Raw genomic sequence first — 22,814 nt, 5'->3', positions numbered from 1 at the left:
GAATGGTGGTGGTGGTATAGAAATCAGGAAGGCTTCCTGAAAGAGGAGACATTACAGTTACTGTCCTACCCAGCCTCCCTTAATGTTGAACAAAGCTTAAAGGGTCTACTGTGTGTGGCCAGGCCCCAGGATTATAGTTTCTTTACTCTGAGAAAAGGCTCCTAAACCAAGTGATAACTCAACTACAGCTAATTGATAAGCATTACTGAAACCGGACAGTGAATGGCTCTGGGCTGCCTGTCATTACTTGAGCCAATTAAGCAGAGGCAGCATTGAATCATACATGAGTGTTTATTCCAATAATGCAAGCAGTGTGGGAGAGCAGCAGGTCATCTACAAAATCTGCTATCCCCCCACCCCCCATAAGCCAACTGTTTATATTGGGTAGAAGGACAAAGATTACATGGGAGAGTAGGCAAAAGAGGTAAGAATGGGTATGCAAAGTGGGCAGTTTACAGGCAATGTGGGTTGGGGTTTGCCAAAGCCTCGGGTTATGCAAAGGGCTGGTGCCTCTGGTTACTAATCTTTCCATGATAACGGGCAGCTCCCAGCTGTAGAGAATGGGCTGAATTTCCAGGTGAGCTCCCAGGTCCCCCTCCCAGCCAGGTTGGAATGTGCATTCTTTAATCAGAACAAAACAATCATGGTTAACATAGCACGATTAACATTTCTTATTATTATAGCTAGTCCCCAATATTCAATTTTTGCCCCTAACATTACCATGGTTTCATGTTCAGGGGAGAAGGAATTGGGGGTAGGGTAGAAATAGTTGCTGGAAGCTGAGGGCACCTCAAGACGACTCTGGGGGAAGGTGGTTGGTCTGAAGGTGGTTGGTCTGGTTGGAATGCGGTTGGGTGGAGAGTGGAGTCAGGAAATGGCAGTTGAGCAGGCAGAACAAACTAAAACTTCCTGTTTAGAATCCTATAAGGTCTTAAGGTCGTGGGGAGGCATTATAGGATTTGGAAAGTTTGGACTTTATTCTGCAGGTACTTGGGGGTGTTGGAAGGGTGAGCAAAGATTTTTAATCTTAATTTACATACGTAATAAGGATAATTTAAAATACATTTAAAGATACATGTCATCATTGTAACAAAATATTTTTCTGTGTATATTTCCTTTGTTCACTGTCCATATGAAATATATTTTACATAATTGCATTTATAGTATATGTTAAGTCTGATCAAATAATTGAATCCACACCCCCTCCCTTGGGAACTGACCTTTAGACCACTTCACAACTTACATTCCCTTTAGCTTAGACCACATTCCACTTGCTAAGACAACATTCCACTTGCTAAGACCATTATCTTTCCCCTCAGGACCTGCCCAGAGAATTCTCCACCCAGAGAAAGCCAATTCCTTTAAAATCTCTGGCTCCCCATGCCTGCGTGCTGGTGCCATTTTGGAGCTCAACCCATTTGGTTATCCAGATGACCTAATACATTTATAATTCTGTACCTCTTTTTGGCCTCGTGTGTTTCTTCTTCAGCAATCCTAATATTTGGTGCCGAAACCAAATTCATGAATCCCCCTTTTTTTTTTACACCTATTTTTACTGTGTGGAATCACTGTCTTCTACCTGATATATGTATTATGTGTGTGTTTTAGTTTTCTTTGCCTTGTATAGTTTTTGTTACCTCCAAGTTGTTTTTCCTCCCTCCCTTTCTTCCTTTTTAGATGGCTGTACTTATTATTTCACATTTTTTTGTTAATTCTCACCAGAGTGTGTGTGTATAGGGAGAGGGAGAGAGAGGTAGAAACATCAGTGATGAGAGAGAATCATTCATCAGCTGCCTCCTGCACGCCCCACACTGGGGATCGAGCCCACAACCCAGGCATGTGCCCTGATGGGGAATCGAACTGTGACCTCCTCGTTCATAGGTCAATGCTCAACTACTGAGCCACACCAGCCAGGTGAGGAGATATATATATAATTTTTGTTGTTGTTGTTAATCCTTACCCAGGGATATTTTTCCATTGATTTTTAGAGAGAGTGGAAGAGAGAGGGAAAGACAGAGAGAAACATTGATGTGAGAGAAACACATCACTTGGTTGCCTTCTGCACAAGCCTCCAACCAAAGTACATGCCCTTGACTGGAATTAAACCTGGGACTTGGCCTCTAGGCTGACGCTCTATCCACTGAGCAAACCGGCTAGAGCAAAGAAAAAAAAATTGCTCTTCAGAGAGTGGAAGAGAGGAGAGAGAGAGAGAGAAAGAGAGAGAGAGAGAGAGAGAGAGAGAGAGAGAGAGAGAGAGAAAAACATTGATGTGAGAGAGAAAAACCAGTGGACTGGTTGCCTCCAGCACATGTTCCCATGGGGGTGGGGGTGGGGGTGCAAACCCACAACACAGGTATATGCCCTTGACCTGGAATCGAACCCTCGACCCTTCGGTTGCCTGGGCTGACGCTCTAACTACTGAGTCACACCAGCCAGGGTTAGTTCACATTTTAAAATTAGCTTTCTGAGGTATAATTTACATATAATAAAAATCACTAATTTAAGCCTATAGTTGAATGAGTTTTGAGAAATGTATATAGTCATGTGATTAACAACACAATCATATATAGTACAATATACAAACAATGAGATTGACATTGGAACAATACTATTAACTAGACTACAGATTTCATTCATATTTCACCAGTTTTTACATGCACTCAAGTGTGTGTGTGTGTGTGTTCTATAATATATATAGTTCTATGCAATTTTATCACAAGTATAGATATATGTAATCACCACTATAATCAAGATACCAAATTGTCCCATCAATACAAAGACACTTCCTCCCTCCATCCCTAACCTCTCTCAGCCCTGATCTGTATTCCATCTCCATAATTTTGTCATTTCAGGAATGTTATATAAATGGAATCATAAAGAATTACACATTTGGAGACATTACTTACTGTCCTTAAGATTCATGCACATGATCTCACACATTCATGCATAATAGATACCACTATAAACTTTTGAACAATAATAGATACAGAGGCAGAGCTGCCTCAAACAGATTGTCAAACTGCAGCGGGAAGGCCGGGGAGGGTTGGGGGGCAGGAGGGAAGGGGGTAAGAGATCAACCGAAGGACTTGTATGCATGCATATAAGCATAACCAATGGACATAAGACACTGGGGGGTAGGGGAGGCCAGGGGATTGTCAAGGGCGGGGAAAAAAAGGACACATATGTAATACCCTTTGTAATACTTTAAGCAATAAAAAAATTAAAAAAAAAAGATTCATGCACATTGTTGCATATATATCAATAGCTCATTTCTTTTTATTGCCGACTCATATTCCATTAAATGTACCACAGTTTATCCATTCTCCCATTGGAAGACATTCAGATTGTTTCCAGTTTGGGGTTATTACAAATACTGAACATTTATGTAGTTCAGTTGCTATGAACATTTATATAGTTTTTTGTGTGAACCTAAGTTTTCATGTCTCTGGGATAAATGCTCAGAAGCATGATTGCTTGGTTGTATGGTCAGTGTATGTTTAGTTTCACAAAGAACTGCCAAAACATTTTTCAGAGTGGCTGTACCATTTTACCTTCCCACCAAGGATGTATGAGATCCATTTTCTCCACATCATCATCAGCATTTAGCATTGTCAGATTTTTATTTTATTTTATTATTGACTAGAGGCCTGGGGCACAAAATTCGTGCACTTGGGAGGCAGGGTCCCTCAGCCTGGCCTGCGCCCTCTCACAGTCTGGGAGCCCTCAGGGGATGTCTGACTGATGGCTTAGGCCCGCTCCCTGCTGTGGAGGCAGAAGAGGCTCCCACCACCGCCGATGCACTCACCAGCCGTGAGCCTGGCTCAGGGCTTCTGGCTGAGTGGCGCTCCCCCTGTGGGAGCGCACTGACCACCAGGGAGCAGCTCCTGCATTGAGCGTCTGCCCCTTGGGGGTCAGTGCGCGTCATAGTGAACAGTCATTCCACTGTTTGGTCGATTTACATATTAGCCTTTTATTATATAGGATTTCAGAGAGGAAGGGAGAGGGAGAGAGAAATAGAAACATCAATGATGAGAGAGAATCATTGATTGACTGCCTCCTGCATGCCCCACACTAGGAATCAAGCCTGCTATAGGGGCATGTGCCCTGACTGGGAATTGAACCTCGACCTCCTGGTTCATAGGTCGACACTTAACCACTGAACCATGCTGGCCAGGCATATTGTCAGATTTTAAAATTTTAGTCATCCTAATAGATGTGATACCTCATCATTAGTTGGCATTTTCCTGATGGCTAATGATGTTGAACATATTTTCTCATGCTTGTCTCCCCTCCATATATCTGGTGAAGTGTCTGTTCTTTTGCCAGTTTTTTAAATTGGATTTTTTAAACTACTGTTGAGTTTTAAGAGTTCTTTATATATTCTGTATAAGTCACTTGTCAGATTTGTGATTTGCAAACATCTCCCAATCTGTACCTTATTAACAATGCTTATGGGCAAACATTTTTAATTTTTATGAATCCAATTTATCAATTTATTCTTTTATGGTTTATGTTTTGGTGTCATGTCTAAGAAATCTTTGCCCAACGCAAGGTCACAGTGATTTTCTTCTAGAAGTTTTATAACTTTAACACTGATATTTAGGTCTGTGATCCATTTTGAGTTAACTTTTGTACATATTTTGAGGTAATGTGTATTTGTTTGCATATGGGTGTCTCATTGTTCCAACCACTATTTTTTGAAAACAACAACACATCTTTTTTTTTTTTTTTAATATATTTTATTGATTTTTTACAGAGAGGAAGGGGGAGAGATAGAGAGTTAGAAACATCGATGAGAGAGAAACATCGATCAGCTGCCTCCTGCACATCTCCTACTGGGGATGTGCCCGCAACCCAGGTACATGCCCTTGACCGGAATCGAACCTGGGACCTTTCAGTCCGCAGGCCGACGCTCCATCCACTGAGCCAAACCGGCTTCGGCAACAACACATCTTTTTAAAAAATATATGCTTTATTTATTCCAGAGAGGAAGGGAGAGGGAGAGACAGAAACATCAATGATGAGAGAGGATCATTGATTGGCTGCCTCCTGCACGCTCTCTACTGGGGATCAAGTCTGCAACCGAGGTACGTGCCCTTGACTGGAATCGAACCCAGGACCCTTCAGTCCATAGGCCGACACTCTATCCACTGAGCCAAACCAGCTACGGCAATGCATATTTTTCTCCTTGAATTATTTTAGCATCTTTGTCAAAAAACAATTGACCATAAATGTGTTTATTTCTGGATTTCCTATTCTATTCCATTATTCTACATGTCTATCCTTACGTCAATGCCACACTGTCATGATTACTATAACTTCACAGAAAACTTTGAAATCAGGTAGAGTTCTCAATCTTTGTTTACTCAAAACTATTTTGGCTATTCTGGGTTCTCTGCATTTCCAAATAAAGTTTAGAATCAGAAGGTCAGTTATTTAAAAAGCTGTCTGGGATTTTCATTGAATCTATAGATCAATTTAGAAATAATTACCATCTTAATAGCATTGAATATTTTAATTTATGGACATAATATATTTCTCTTCATTTACAAGGTGGAGCAAAAGTAGATTTATAGTTGTGAGTACATGAAGCAGAGTTTATTCTTGCATTCTTGTTTATTAATTGTATTTTACATATGAACAACTGTTAACCTACTTTTGCCCCACCCTGCCTTTGTCTCTTCTTTAAACCTCTCAGCAACGTTTTTTAGTTTTCAGTGTATAGGTCTTGCACTTCTTTTGCTAAATTTGTTCCTAAATATTTTATTTTTGGGATGCTTTTTTGAATAAAAAATTTTAATCTCAATTTTTATTGTTTATTGCTAGTTTTGGAAATAGAACTGGTTTTTTATGTTTTGGTCTAATAGCCTATGGCCTTGCTAAACTCACCTATTAGCTTTTTTGTTTTTCTTTTTGTACATTCCTTAGGACTTTTTACATTCAAGGCCATGTCATTCATGAATAAAGACAGTTTTATTTCTTCCCATCAGTATGCCTTTCACTTTTTTCTTGCCTTTTGTACTAGCTAGAATCTTCAGCAAAATGTTGAGTGAAAGTGCTGAGAGCAGACATTCTTGTCTTGTGCTTGGCCATGGGGGGAAAGCAGCCAATCTGTATAATTGGGTATGATGTTAGCTCTAGGTTTTTTGTAGCTGTCCTTTATCAGATTGAGAAAATTTCCTCTATTTCTGATTTATTGAGAGTTTTTATTTTTAATCATGAATGGGTATTGGATTTTGTAAAAATCTCCGCATTAATTGAGATAATGTGTTTTTTTCTTTATTCTATTAATGTGGTATACTACATTAATTTATTTTTAGAGTTAAATCAATGGTACATTTCCAGAAAAAAACATTTAGCAATAGTGTACAATCCTATTTAGACGTTGCCGGATACAATTTGCAAATATTTTGTTAAGAATTTTTGTATCTACCCTCGCTAATTTGGCTCAGTGGATAGAGTGTTGGCCTGCAAACCGAAGGGTCCCAGGTTTGATTCTGGTCAAGGACACGTGTCCGAGTGGCAAGCTCGATCCCCAGTAGGGGGTGTGCAGGTGGCAGTCGATTAATGCTTCTCTCTCATCATTGATGTTTCTGTCTCTCTCTCCCTCTCCCTTCCTCTCTGAAATAAATAGAAATATATTTTTAAAAAAGAATTTTTGTGTTTATGTTCATGAGTGATATTGGTCTGTTATTTTATTTTCATGTGATGTCTTTGTCTCTCTTTGATATTAGGGTAATATTAACCGCATAAAATAGGTTGGAAAGTGTTCCGTTTTCCTCTGTTTCCTGAAAGTGTTTGCATAGAATTGGTATTACTTCTGCCTTAAATGTTTGATGGATTCCTCAATGAAGCCGTCTAGGCCTGGACTTTGTGGAAAGGTTTTAAAACACTAATGAAGTTATTAAAAGTCAGGGTATTGGCAATTTAGACTTTCTTAATAGAGGTAATTATGATAATTTGTGTGTTAGTAGGAATTTTTCTATTTCATCTAAGTTGTCTAAATTGTTAGCATAAGCCTGGCCAGTGTTGCTCAGTGGATTGATCATCCTCCCGCGCATCAAAAGGTCATTGGTTCTATGCCCAGTCAGAGCACATGCCTGGGTTGTGGGCGAACCAATGTTTCTATCTATCTCTCCCTCTCCCTTTCTCTTTAAAATCAATAAAAACATATATTTTTAAAAATTTTGAGCATAAAATTCTTCATAATAATTTCTGTAATCCTTCTGATTATTTAGGGTCTGTAATAATTTTCACTCTGTCATCAATGATTTTGGTAATCTGTGTCTTTTATCTCTATTTTTTTCTTGGTCAGTCTTGCTAAAGATTTATCAATTTTATTGGTTTTTCAAAGAATCAATTTTGGTCTCACTGATTTTTCTTTGTTGCTATTCTATTTTGCATTTTATTGATTTCTACTCTGATTTTTATTATTTATTTTCTTCTACTTAATTTGGGTTTGATATTCTTTTTTTTTAGCTCTTGAGATGAATCTTACATTATTGATCTTAGGTCTTTTGTGTATCTTTTAAAATGTTGCCGGCTCTTTCCGCAAGCGCCTCCGTACCTCTGCACTTTACTTCCGCACCTCCTCTGAGTCTCAGTGTGCTTTTCTCTTTCCTTCTAGTTGTAGAATTTCCACTCAGCCAGCCTTCCTGTGGTTCTGGATGATGTCCGTTTTGTCTTTTAGTTGTATTTTTGAAGTGGTTGTGTGAGGCAGCAATTTCAGGTGTTTACCTATGCCGCCATCTTGGTTTCTCCCGCATATAGGTTCTTTGGTTAATTTCTTCCTTCCTCCCCCTTCCCTCTGAGAATCCTCAGTCTGTTCCATGTCTCTGAATCTATTTTGTTTGTCAGATTATTTTGTTCATTGGATTACACATATAAGTGAGATTATGTGATACTTGTCTTTCTCTGACTGGTGTATTTTACTTAGCATAATACTTTCCAGGTTCCTCCATGCTGTCTCAAAGGTTAAGATAGTGGTTCTTAACCTTCTGGCCCTTTAAATACAGTTCCTCATGTTGTGACCCCCAACCATAAAATTATTTTCGTTGCTACTTCATAACTGTAATTTTGCTACTGTTATGAATCGTAATGTAAATATCTGATATGCAGGATGATCTTAGGCAACCCCTGTGAAAGGGTCATTCGACCCCCAAAGGGGTCGTGACCCACAGGTTGAGAACCACTGGGTTAAGAGATCCTTCTTTTTTTATAGCTGCATAGTATTCCATTGTGTAAATGTACCACAGCTTTTTTATCCATTCAGCTACTGATGGGCACTTGGGCTGTTTCCAGATCTTAGCTATTGTAAATAACGCTGTTATGAACATAGGGTTGCATATACTAGTATTCTTTCTGATTGGTGTCAGGCTTCTTAGGATATATTTCTAGAAGTGGAATCACTAGGTCAAATGGCAGTTCCATTTTTAATTTTTTTGAGGAAACTTCACACTGTTTTCCATAGTGGTTGTACCAGTCTGCATTCTCACCAGCAGTGTACTAGTGTTCCCTTTTCTCCACATCCTCTCCAGCACTTGTTTGTTGATTTATGGATGATAGCCATTCTGGCAGGTGTGAGGTGGTATCTCATTGTTGTTTTAATTTGCATTTCTCTGATGATCAGTGACCTTGAGCATTTTTTCATATGTCTCTTGGCTAATTGTATGTCCTCTTTAGAGAAGTGTCTATTTAGGTTCTCTGCCCATTTTTTGATTGGATCGTTTGTCTTCCTTCTGTTGAGTTGTATAAGAACTTTAAATATTTTGGAAACTAACCCCTTATCAGATGTATTATTGGCAAAATATGTTCTCCCATCCAGTGGGTTCCCTTTTCATTTTAATGCTGGTTTCTTTTGCTGTGCAGAAGCTTTTTATTTTGATGTAGTCCCATTTGTTTATTTTCTCATTTGTTTCTCTTGCCCTAGGCATTGTATCAGTGAAAATTTTGCTACATGAAATGTCTGATATTTTGCTGTGTACATTTTCCTCAAGGATTTTTATGGTTTCATGACTTACATTTAAATTTTTTAGCTATTTTGAGTTTATTCTTGTGTGTGGTGTTAGCTGGTGATCTAGTTTTATTTTTTTGTATGTACCTGTCCAATTTTCTCAACACCATGTATTGAAGAGACTGTCTTTACTCCATGTATGTTCTTGCCTCCTTTATCAAATACTAAAAGCCTGGTGCACGAAATTCATGCATGGGGGCGGGGGGGGAGGATTGTCCCTCAGCCCAGCCTACACCTTCTCCAATCTGGGACCCCTCGAGGGATGTCCGACTGCCCATTTAGGCCAAATCCTGGTGGGGTGACTGGGCCAGCAGGGGAGGGCAGTTAGGGGCAACCAGGCCTACAGGGGAGGACAGTTGTGGGGGACCCAGGCTTGCAGAGGAGGGCAGTTGGGGGCAACCAGGCCTGTAGGGCGCAGCTATAGGGTTAAGCCTCGGACTGACCTGTTGCCAAAGCCACAAACAAGTCTCAGCTTAGAGGGGGACTTGTATTTTAATATACTTGACTTGAAAAGTGCCTAAGATCCATCTCCTTAAAATAATTTATCACTACTGCCCAACCAAGGTGGCTCAGTAGTTGAGTGTCGATCTATAAACCAGGAGGACATGGTTCCTTTCCCAGTCAGGGCACATGCCTGGGTTGCAGGCTTGATCCCTAGTGTGGTACATGCAGAAGGCAGCCTATCATTGATTCTCTCTCATCATTGATGTTTCTATCTCTCTCTCCCTCCCTCTCCCTTCCTTTCTGAAATCAATAAAAATATATTAAAAATTTATCATTACTTAAAGACATATTGTTGCTATACATGTGACAGCTACATACAAATAAAGTTATAAAATTGTCCTTGATTTTACAGTGACAAATGAAAAGCATTGCAAGTCTCCAAACAAGATTTGTAGAAAATTTTATTGTTGTTTTTTGTTAAACAGCATGAGCTAATAACTTATTGGAATATAAAGATGGGAGTTAGGTGAGCAAGTTTCTGATGGAGAAAGGGGATATTTTCATAGATGTTGATGAAACAATCATTGGCCATTTAGTTGTTTGTTTGTTTTTAAAGCAAGATTCTTGTGCACATATTCTAGTCACTTTATGCACAATAAAAGAATGAGGAAGGGGAAATGAAAGAATTAAGAAAACTATTCAGGATGTGGTGGAGCCAAATTGGAGTTTTCTAATTGAGAATGTGTTCTTGGTCTAAAGAAACAGAATTTTGGGCGAAAGTAGCTAGTTCTCTTTTTAGTAGATGCTTCCTGTCCACTATAGGACTATGTCAATTGTATCTTTTTGCTTTTGTTGTTGTTGTTGTTAATCCTCAGCTGAGGATATTTTTTCCATTGATTTTTTTTTTTTAAGAGAAAGTGGAAGGGGAGGAGAGAGAGAGAGAGAGAGAGAGAGAGAGAGATGAGATACATATCAATTGATTGCCTCACAAATTCACAAATGCGCCCTGGCCACGCCGGGATCAAACCTGCAACCCAGGTATGTGCCCTTGACCAGGAAGCAAACCCGAGACCCTTCAGTGAGCAGACCGATGCTCTAAGTAGCAAGCCACACCAACCAGGACGTCAATTGTATCTTTGCCATTTATTTCCAACTATGTGGGCGAACCTATTTCTCTGATTGGCTGCCTATCAGATTGAAATCTGATCTGCCTCACTGACAAACCTTATCATTCACAATAGGCTTTCATTCGTTTCCTAATGGAACTAATCTTACACTGCATCACAGAACCGTCCTGCCCCCCCACCTTCACATCACCTTCACCACTGTCTTGGTCTGAACTCCTTTCTTGGGTCTTTCATCACAGCGAGTACTGGATACACAAAAGATACCAGACTCCCACCAAATAGGCACAAGAACAGGTTGACAGTAAAAGAATGAAAAATATATATCATTTAAACATGAGCGAACTGGAGTGGTTACATTGATATGTTAGTATATGCTAATATTTTTAAAAAATAGAGACAAAGAGGGACATATCATAATGATAAGAGGAAGATGTAGAAATTATAGGCATTTAACAACAGAAGGAGACAAAAACTACAAGGAGAGGTAAAATCCATAGTGTCCACTCAGCAGTTGTTGTTCCAAGATGTTTATGGCTCAGCCTTGAGCTGAGTTTAGCAGCCGGCTCGTAACTTAATAGCAGCTCTGAGAACTGATCACAAATCTGCGTAGAACCCCCAGCCCCAATGGCCTCCCTCCTCTATTTTTTACGTGACTCTCTTAGCAATGCCTATTCTATGTTATTTCTCCTTTATTAGTAGCCACGCAACAAAGTGTATTAAAATGAAGTTATTGTATACTATTCACATAAATATAAAATTATAGTGGTAGACCTAGCCTGTAGTCCTGGCATTGGTGCTTCTGTCGTCCAGCCCAGCCAACCTGTGGGCCTGATGTCCACTTAGGTCTGGGTATACCCTAGACACATCAGGCCGGAGGTGTTCACTCTCACTGAGAAGCATGACTGATGCTTGTCTCATGCTCCAAAGAAATCATTTCTGCCTCCAGCTGTCCAGGTGAGACTGGCAGCAGCGTCCAACCTCCTGCTCACCTCATGGATAACAGCTGTCAAACTCAGTCCCCATATTCCTGTTGACACGAAGCTGGAATTCAATCACTCTTGTAGCAACCACAATTGCTTTGAGTCACTCAAAAGTCATCTAGTCCCTGATCAGCCAGCCTTCATAGCCCAGGACCAGAAGCTCCAGGATCGGGTTTCCAGTGACAGCAAACCTTGCGTCGCGGCCCAGGCTGACAGTAGTCCCTTTCTCCTTTTACCCTCCTTGACCTCTCTGACATTTTACTTATTTGCTTTTTTAAGGTCCCAGCCTCACCGTGCTAAGGAAGTTTGTTTTCTGGTAGTTGGAACCTCATAACTTCTATATGGAAATTTTCTAAAGGAATCTTGGCTTGGACTTAAAAGCCTCTATTATTTGCTCTTCTATCCTGAGGCTAGAACCAAGGCCAAGAAACTCCTTCCACAACATTTCCTCCGCAATGCCTATAAGTTGGGGTGAAATCCTATCTCATAGGTAGTATTCCCATTTTATAAGGTTGAACAATACTTGAAGAGGTTTACATGTGTTCGTTTACACCTCTTGCTGCACTTATGTAAATTAACCAGGCCTATGCTAATTAATGAGGACACTCTGACATGCGGGAGTGTTGATCACTCCCTGCTTAAAACGGGCTCCTCTCTAGGCCTATGCCCTCCTCCGTCTCTGAATGCTCCTTTCTGCTACCCTGCCCGTAGCCCACCCAGCAGTGCAATCCACTCTGAGCTGTCTTTACCACCCCGGCCCACCAGAGGGAGCTCTTATCCTGCCGAAGCTGACTCCACTACACGAAAAGGACAACAACCAAGCCAAATCACCTCTCCTTGTTTCTGGGTTCTGGGAGGTGCCTGTCAGCCTGAGGACTGCTCTTGCCAATCATCAGAGGCCCTATGCCCCCCTCTATTCTGATATACCCCCAGACACCCCTTCACCTCCCTCTTTTTTTTTAAAATGTGTTTTTCATTGGTTTTTAGAGAGAGAGGGCGGGAGAGGGATAGAGAGAAACATCGATCCATCTGCTGCCTCCTGCATGCCCCTCACTGGTTCATGGGTCCACGCTTAACCACTGAGACATACCAGTCGGACCAACCTCCCTCTTACACTAGTAAATCTCCCACAAGATTCCCCTCCACAGGACATCAGGTGCAAATTATAAAGGGGCACCAAGAAAATTCATTAATCAACCTAAATAATATTTTAATGCAATATATATTTTTAAAATCCACAATGAACTAAACATCAAAATTGTAAAGACAGGATCAACGATCAACATGACCAAATTTCCCTTTTGCTCAGGCCTCGTTTCAGCTCTGCTGGGCCTTGCTGGGTTCGACCCCCTGTCACTAACTCAAGGACTTCTTTTCTGTATTTGCTTCTCTTCGACATCACCGTTCATCTCTCCCGACTCCTTCTTTAGCATATTTGCCATCTTAAAACTGTGCACAAAGAAAAGGGGCCACATATTAAGCCTCACAAGCTCAGGGAAGGCCTGCATGGCAAGGCTTACAAACTCAGAGACCTAAAGTAACCATATAGGACGGTCTGACATTAAAACCTTTTAACTAAAAGTGAGTCTTGGTGGGTAGTCATGTCCTAGCCCAGTATCATCCTTGACAAAGGTCAGTCTTCACCTTAACGGAGTGTATTGTCTTTTCGCCTCTATGATAACACCTTTGGAATGTCAGAGTACAGTAATCCTCTTTTTTCCAGAGCCCTCAGGGCACAGTCTCCTACCAGAGCACCAGATCCCAGAAACCCTCGCTGTTATCTTGTTCCCCCGCATACCATCTCTATGTGCTGTACATTTCCCCACCAGAGCACTGAGGCCACAGAACCCCATTGTTATGTTGTTCCCCACATACCATCTCTACGTGTAAAACTTAATTGTTAACTGCCCTACACCCACCAACGTAAAGGAAATATTTCTCTTCATTTTACTCTTTATTCAGTTTCAGACACTGAAAATAAAACAATCTCGATTCATTGATAACATGATTGTCCATACTGAAAATTTCAAAGAAAAGAAAAAACGAATTGGATGCCTGTTCAACTTACAAATGGAAATGTTTCTCCCACCTCCCTAATCTACCACCAATGGATTTCATGAACCCACCTTGCATCTCCTCCTTTGATTGTAATGTATAAAATAAGCTGCAAAACTGCCATTCTCCGAAGCATTTTCTCAATTCGTCAAGGTTTTGCTTCCTGGCAATTGTCAGTTTGGCTCACGTAAACCCATAAAAATTCTCTACAGGTTTGGACATTTTTTATTTCGACATAACAGAATACCAGTTGCCTGCTTGACCTTACATGCTGAGGCTATCATTGCCTTTCTATTCTTCATTTTCTCTAAAACCGACTACAATTAGGCTTTTGTTCTTGACACTCCCGAGAAACTATTCTAGCCAACATCTAACAACCTCCACGTTGTCTGTACTCCTTTTATTTGGCCGCGGCCTCTGACAGGAGAGATCACCCTCTCCTGGAAGCTCTTTCCTTTTGGCATCTTGGTCTCCCAGCTTCTCCTGGTTCTCTTCCTACCTCCCTGCTCACACCTTCTCTGGGTTCTCCTATCTTCCTGACCCCAAACAGTGCATTTAGACCTCCTGTCTGTCTACACTCCCTCCCCAGGTGACCTCATCCAGTCCCATGGCTCCAAACGATGTTATATCCTTGATAGGATGGCAATTCTCAAACCTTTATCTCTAGACTAGGCCCTTCCCCTGACTTTCAGGCTCATGTCCAATTTCCCTACTGAACATTTCCATTCTTCTTTTTTTCTTTTCTTTGAAACTTTTGACATAGACAATCATGTTATCAATGAATAGAGATTGCTTTACTTATTTTTTTTTTATCTGTATGTCTGTTATTTCTTTTTCCTGCCTTGTTGCACTGGCCAGGACTATGAATACAATATTTATTAGGAGTGATAAAAGAAAACATTCTTATTTTGTTCCCAATCTCAGGTGGAAAGCATTCAGATTTTTAACATTATACATCTTTCTATATGCCCTTAGCAGGTTAAGAAAGTTTCCTTCTATTCCTCGTTTGATGGGTGTGTGTGTGTGTGTGTGTGTGTGTGTGTGTGATTTAAAAAAATGAATAGATGTTTAATTTTGTCAAATGTTTTTTTCTGCATCTATTCAGATGCTCATGCAATGTTTAATCTTTAGTCTATTAACATGATTAATTTCATTGATTGCTTTTTTTTTGTTTTTGTTTTTTGTTTAAATATATTTTATTGATTTTTTACAGAGAGGAAGGGAGAGAGATAGAGAGTTAGAAACATCAATGAGAGAGAGAAACATCGATCAGCTGCCTCCTGCACACTCCCTACTGGGTATGTGCCCGCAACCAAGGTACATGCCCTTGGCCGGAATCGAACCTGGGACCCTTGAGTCCGCAGGCCAACGCTCTATCCACTGAGCCAAACCAGATAGGGCTTCATTGATTGCTTTTAAAAAAATACATTTTTAATTGATTTTACAAAGAGGAAGGGAGAGGGATAGAGAGTTAGAAACATTGATCAGCTGCCTCCTGCATGCCCCCTGCTAGGGATCGAGCCAGGAACCAAGGTACATGCCTTTGACCAGAATCAAATTCAGGACCCTTCAGTCTGCAGGCCGATGCTCTATTCACTGAGCCAAACTCGTTAGGGCTCATTGATTGCTTTTTACATGTTGAATAAACCTTGTATTCCTAGGACAAAACTGACTTGTTCTACACACAAGCTCCCACATCCCAACCTGTCCTCCCATCCCCAACCTCAGGCGTCTCCATCTCTTAAACAACTTCATATTCCAGTTGCTGAGGCCAAGTGCTTTGCAATCATCTTTGATTCCGCTTTTTCTGTTGCATTGTGTAAACTGTCAGCTCTCCCTTCAAAATGTACTCAGAATCCGGCCTCTTCTCCCTACCTCTTGCCTGAACTACTGCTATAATTTGCTCACTGGCCTAACGTGTTCATTCTATGGTATCTACAAAGATGAGTTTTATGAAGAAATACACCACAGGTTTTATATAGGACTCATGTGTGTTTGAGAAAAATGTATCAGATTAAGTGTATAGTTCAAGGCTTGTTCAAACCCTCTGTATTCTTTTAAAAAATATTTTATTGATTTCAGAGAGGAAGGGAGAGAGAGATAGAAACATCAATGATGAGAGAGAATCATTGATTGGCTGCCTCCTGCACGGGCCCTACTGGGAATCGAGCCCACAACCCTGGGCATGTGCCCTTGACCAGAATCGAACCTGGGACCCCTCAGTTTGCAGGCTGACGCTCTATCCACTGAGCCAAACCAGGTAGGGCAACTCCTCTGTATTCTTAACATAATTTTTTTTCCTGCCTAAGATATCGATCACCAGTATGTGCTTTTGTAAATATCTCATGAAGGCTATGAATTTATCCTTTTCTTCTTGTAATTCTGCCATTTGTGACTTATATATTTTAAGTTATACTAAATCTATACACATTTAGAATTTTTATATTTTTCCAATAGGTTGAACATTTTTACCATTATGCTAATATCATATATTATTACTAGAGGCCCAATGCACGAAATTAGTGCAAGGGGCTTGGCCCTCACAGCCCCAGCTTCGTCCAGAAGGTCATCCAGATGGCTGTTCCACTGTTCGGTCTAAATAGCTTATTAGCTCTTTTTTATAAAGGATAATGCTTTTTGCCTTAAAGTCTTTTTGGCCTTCAAGACCTCAATTTCCCTTCCATATCTTTTCTCTGAGGAAATATTTACCTTCAGCCTAATCTGGAAATGGAATATTTGAATAAACTATTAATGAACATGAACTAACGACAATTAGTTATGCATATTTATTTACGTGAGAGTATATTTATGCTCAAGAAACAGAGGGTACCCGTACTTTAAGAGCACACATGAGCCATTCACAGACACTGATGATGTACTAAGTTACAAAAGCACCTTAGTAAATTCCAATGTTTCCGCATGATAGAGACTTTGGTCTCTGACAGTAGTAAATAACATTAAAAGTCAACAGCAGCCTGGCTGGTGTGGCTCAGTGGCTGAGCATCAACTTATGAACCAGGAGATCACGGTTCAACTCCCGGGCTCGACCCCTAGCAGGAGGCAGCCAATCAGTGATTCTCTCTCATCATTGATGATTCTACCTCTCTCTCCCTCTCCTTTTCTCTCTGAAATCAATAAAAAAACATATATATTTTAAGTCAACAACAAAAGGCTAGCAAACACATCTCATTTGTCTGGGATTTATTAAGAAACCACTACATTTTGAATCATAGATTGAAATCATGAGGGCAATTCTCTTTCCTTTTCTATCTGTCCACCTGGCCTTCCAGGTTCCCCTTGTCTTTCCTGAACTTTCCCCTGAGCTGATCACCCTTTCGTCCTCTATTTTGCTTCAACTCAGCCACAGCTCCTGTTCTGAGAACTCGACTTACCTTCTTATCATAGACTGATTTACGTGTTTACTTGTTGGTTTATTTAGATAGTTTGTTTTTCACATTTAACTCTTTTTAACTGAAGAAGTCATGAATTGATGAGGTAACAACTTGTCAACTGGAACAAAGGAGCCTATGAAATGTCAGTTCCTCTCTCTGGGCCCTCACCTCACAGCAACCACTACAGATTCTTGGTTTCTTTGTTTTATTTATTTTAATTGATGAAGTATAACTCATGTAAATGGAATAAGTACACCAATATTAAATGTTCTTATGGCTGAATTTGCCCCTCCCCTAAATTCATATGTTGAAGCTTTAACCCCTAGTATCTCAGAATGTAACTATATTTGGAGATGAGTCTTTTAACAAGATGATTAAGTTAAAATGGAGTTCTTAGGGTGGGCCCGAATGTAATCCAACTGGTGCCCTTATAAGAAGAGGGAATGTGGGCACCCAGAGAGACCCCAGGGTGCCCCACATGTGAGGACACAGTGAGAAAGCGGCCGTCTGAAAACCAAGGAGAGAGGCCTCAGGAGAAACCAGCCTTGCTGACTCCTTAATCTCAGACTTCTACCCTCCAGAAATTCGAGGAATAGCTTTCCATGGTTTAAGCCACCCAGTGTGGGGTGTCTTGTTATGGCAGCCCTAGCAAACAAATCTAAGTGCATAGCTGGAGAAAGTTTTACATGTGTACATACGTGTAAGCACCACTCACATCAAGATAGAGGCCACTTCCATCACCCAGCTCACTCCCAGCCAGCCCCTATTTCCCAAAGGCCAAAAGGACTTTGACTTCCATCATTATAATGTGTTTTTGCCTGATTTTGAAACCTGTGTAAGTGGAAAAGACCCCAAAAGGCATGTATAAAATGTTTATAGCATCTTCATTTATAATAGCCAAATACCGGAAACAATTCAATAGTACATTAAGAAGTGAATGAATACACAAATTATGGGATTCCATTGCGTGGAATATGACATAACAATAAAGAAGAGCAAATTACTGATACCTGAAACACTGTGGAAGAATCTCAGAAATGTTCTGTTGTGTGAAAGAAGCCAGACACAAGAGAATACATATTGTATGATTCCATCTACATGACTTTCTAGAACAGACAAAGTAATTTATAGCGACAGAAAGCAGACAGACCAGTGGTTGCCTGAGGCTGGGATGGGGCACAGGAAACTCTTAGGGGTGGTGGAAATATTTTGTATCTTCATTGTGGTGGTGATTACACAGATATGTATGTTTTAAAAATGTATTTACTTGGTTGTGCACTTAAAATGAGAGTATGTAAAAAGTGCTTATGTAAACTATACTTCCATACAGTGGTTTTCGTTTAAAGAAAAAACAAAAGCCAACTGTGCCGCTTGGAAAAACCAGTTGCATGCCAGCAAGATAAAAACCTACATGATCCCTACTTGCTTAATCTTAAGACCTAAAGATATTCAAAGCCAGTCCTGGTTTATTTCCCAAGTTCAGAATTAATTGAAAGAATGCAGGAGCCCCGCGATAGCCACTTGATCTCTGATAAAGACTCTCTTGGAGGATGTGGCTAAGATTCGTGACAAAATGGGTTTGTTAACATTCTCTGTCCTCTTTCCCCAGACCCAGCCTTGGGACCTCCCATCTGGGAAAGGGTTACATACCAGAGGCACTTACTCTTGACTGGTGCCTCGTCCTGCTCAGGAAAGAGAGAGAAGAGAAAGAAACTTGAATTTCAGTGTGTAAAGTCTTTTAAGAATTGGCACAATCATTGAAGATATTTATACAAAAGGCTGTCACTTACCATTGCAAGTAAAGTAGGCAAGATCCAGAAATAATATCTAGTGGAAATCTTACCACAGGGAAACACAAGGATTGGGGAATGAATGTTTCTTTTAATTAGTCCATGTGACCCCCTGTGATATTGTGATCGATCTATCTGTCTATCTATCTATCTATCTATCTATCTATCTGTCTGTCTGTCTGTCTGTCTGTCTATCTATCTATCTATCTATCTGTCTGTGTGTGTGTGTGTCTGTGTGTGTGTGTGTGTGTGTGGTGTGTGTGTGTGTGTGTGTGTGTGTGTGTGTGTGTGTGGGGTGTGTGTGTGTGTGTGTGTGTGTGTGTGTGTGTGTGTGGTGTGTGTGTGTTTGGTCTTCATCTGGTTTCTGTCACAGAGCTCCTAAAACCTTTGGAATTTCTTAAGTGAGGTGAGCCCTAAAGGTGTCTTTTGTTAGGTTAATGAGGTGGGGGCTGGTTGCCAAAAGAACAACCAAGTGATTAGAGGGTTGAAACTTTCAGTATCACTCCCACACACCCCCACCCCCCCTTGACCTCCAGGGAGGACCAGATATTGAATCAATCCTCAGTGGCCAATGATGTAATCAATCATGCCTGTGCAATAAAGCCTCCAGGCAAACCCAAAAGGACAGGATTCTGAGAGCTTCCAGGTCTGTGAACCAGAACACTTACATGTGCCACTGTTCCAGGCCCAAACTCCCCAGGGACAGAAGTTCTTTTGTTCGGGACCTTGCCCTAGGTATCTCTTCATTTGACTGTTTATTCATATTGTTACCGGAAAGGGCACCTGGCTCTGAGCAGGTCTGCCTAGGGCTAGCTGGTAGTGTCTGGGTTCTTGACTTCGTGCAGGAAAGATTTCACAACATGGGTCCAGGCAATTTTGCGGGTTTGTTTATTAAAGCTGAGACAGTGAAACCAGGAAGGCTTAGCATAGAAGAAGCGACAGGAGAGAGCCTAGGTGAGGCTGCTTTAGCTCACTGGGAGGTCAGAGAAAAGGGGGCCTTGGAGACAGGTTCAGGAGTTAGCCTGGGATGAGCTGCCACTGCCCATTGCTCTCCTGGTTGCAAATCTCCTGGGGTCCCTTAGAGTTAGTGAGATGAACACCTGTGGGGGAAGGAGAGGGGGAAGGGAAGGTGTAGGCATGCTTTTGTTCACACTGGGTCCTTTGTCTTGAGGGCTTTATTTCTCTCTTGCAAGAATCTTAGGGAAGGTCTTGGGGGAAGGCTTCCACAGAACATTCATCCGTTTGTCAAGTACGCCCTTTCAGGGTCGTGGTCTCCACTCATTGGTCAGTGCCAGGCCGGGTGTCATTAGTCACTGCCACTGGTCCTGGACTCGCCCACCTCATTTTGCTGCTTTCCTGGGCCTGGAGCTGACATACTGCTGAGACCTAGATGTTATCTCTGTGGAGGTGATCTTCTGTTTCTGGCGATAAATTGCTTGGCCAGTTTGTTCAGCTCTCTGTCTCAGTTTCCCCATTCTACTTGCTAAGCAATTTTCCTAGCTTCTTCCTATCCTGCCTCAGTGGGAGTGGAGATGGACACAGTCATTCTGGAGAGCTATCTGGCAAAGCAGCAAAACTAGGTTATGTGGAAACCCGATGTCCCAGCAATACAACTCCTAGAGAAACTCTTGCATGAAAAGGTCTTAAAAACCTAAAACAGTCCTAGCTGGTTCTGCTCAGTGGTTAGAGCATCAGCCCTAAGACTGAGGGGTCTTGGGTTCGATTCTGATCAAGGGCGCATACTTCAGTTGCAGGCTCCATCCCCAGCCCCAGTTGGGGTGTGTGCGGGAGGCAACCAATCGATATATTTCTCTCACATTGATGTTTCTCTCTCAGTCTCTCCCCCTCCCTTCCACTCTCTCTAAAAATCAATGGAAAAAATATCCTTGGGTAAGGATTAACACACAAAAACCCCCCTAAAAGAATAGAAACAGAAAAAGATGAGATCCACAGAACACATTCATATACTTACAGAGATAAAACAGAACAATATAACTTTCAAGACTACATTAATATACAGTGGGGCCTTGCCTTATGAGTGTCCCGACTAACGAGTTTTTTGAGATACCAGCTGTCTCTCGCCGATTTTTTTGCATTGAGTTGATAGAGTAATTTGAGTTAACTAATGAGTTCAGTCTTGGAACGAATTAAACTCGTAAGTCAAGGCCCCACTGTATTAAGGTATAATGAATATCTGTTTAGCATATTGGAGTGGGCACGGATGGAGGAGGATGAGCCTGGGCTCAACTGTTGACTGTAGGGTGATCTGAAATGTGTAACCAACTCAGGCCTCCGCACCTGGAGAGCAGCGCCCACACTTTGGAGTATCAGCATCACCCAGGTCCCATCCTGTGTCAAGAGCTTGAGCATTTAGGTTCTTTTTGTTGTTGTTGTTAATCCTCACTCGAGTTATTTTTCTATTGATTTTTTTTTTTTTTAGGGAGGTGGAAGAGAGAGAGAAAGACAGAGAGAAACATCGATGTGAGAAAAACACATCGATTGGTTGCCTCCTACGCGAGCCCTGACCAGGACCTGGGCCAGGGAGGAGCCTGCAACCAAGGTATGTGCCCTTGACCGGAATTGAACCTGGGACCCTATGGTCCGCAGGCCGATGCTCTATCCACTGAGCAAAACTGGCTAGGGCGAGCCTCTGGGTTCTTTGATGGTGATTCTGATCCTCTCCCAAGTAAGAGAACTGCTGTTCTAGGAGAAGAGCTGTGTTATGGGTTAAATTGTGTTCCTGTCCTCCAATTCACATGTTAAAGTCCTAACCTCAGTACCCCCCCCGCATGTAACCTTATTTGGAAATACTGTAGGGTTGTTGCAGATGTAATTAGTTGAGATGACAATACACTGGAGTTACAGTGGGCCCCTACTCCAGTAGGACTGGTGTCCTTATAAAAAGGGGAAATTTGGACATTGACATGCACACAGGGAGGACACCACGTGAAGATGAAGGGAGACCAGGGGTGACGTGTCTACAAACCTCAGAACACCAAAGATTGCCCACAAACCACCGGAAGGCAGGGGAGAGACATGGAACAGATACTTCCTCATGGCCCTCAGAAGGAACCAGCCCTGCTGACACCTTGATCTTGGACTTCTGGCCTCCAGAACTGTTAGGGAATAAATGTCTGTTGTTGAAGCCACTTTGCTTGGGGTGTTTTATTACAGCAGTCCTAGGAAACTACTATAGGGGTTCGCCCCTCCTTGGCATGTGTCAGAGGTCTTGATGTGCTGCCTGGTGAGTGAGTTTTGAGGGCGCAGCGAAGCCGGCAGGGCTATTCCTGAGAAGAGCTCACCATCAGAGCTTCCAGGCCAGCCTGCCCTCCGGGCTTAAGAGTGAAGCCGCAGCAAGCCCGCAGCTACTCTAGCGGTGTCTCTGACTCCTTGCACCAGATCGCAGGCCTGAATATTCTCAATATGGGCCTCTGCAGTGCAGACAGCTCCATCCTGGTAAGGGAGGAAGATGGAAAGAAAGCAGCTTAGTGCTTGAGGCACTAAGGCAGTGAAGGCGAACCTTTTGAGCTCGGCGTGTCAGCATTTTGAAAAACCCTAACTTAACTCTGGTGCCGTGTCACCTATAGAAATTTTTTGATCTTTGCAACCATAGTAAAACAAAGACTTATATTTTTGATATTTATTTTATATATTTAAATGCCATTTAACAAAGAAAAATCAACCAAAAAAATGAGTTCGCCATCACTGCACTAAGGTGTTGCTCAGCCCTGAGCAGGAGAGTGCTCAGGGGCAGCCTCCCTTTGGGTTCCATCTGGTCTACCCGGTGGCATAGAAATGGGGCCTCTAATCCTGCTGAACGAGGCCCCATCCCACCCAGGCCCACAGCCTCTGTCCTTGTGGATGTGTTGGGTGAGAGCTAGCGAATATGAGCTGTTGATGTTGGACCTGGTGTTGGGGAGAGAGCTTTCCTTAAAGCTTGTTCACACAGTGGGCTTTCAAGCTAAGCGTGCCCAGTGCAAAACCACCCCCGCCCCCGGCCCCGGCCCCGGGAG

This window comes from Myotis brandtii, unplaced genomic scaffold (assembly GCF_000412655.1).
Source record: "Myotis brandtii unplaced genomic scaffold, ASM41265v1 scaffold583, whole genome shotgun sequence".
In the NCBI taxonomy this organism is placed as follows: domain Eukaryota; kingdom Metazoa; phylum Chordata; class Mammalia; order Chiroptera; family Vespertilionidae; genus Myotis; species Myotis brandtii.
Note: the sequence above shows the minus strand (reverse complement) of the source record.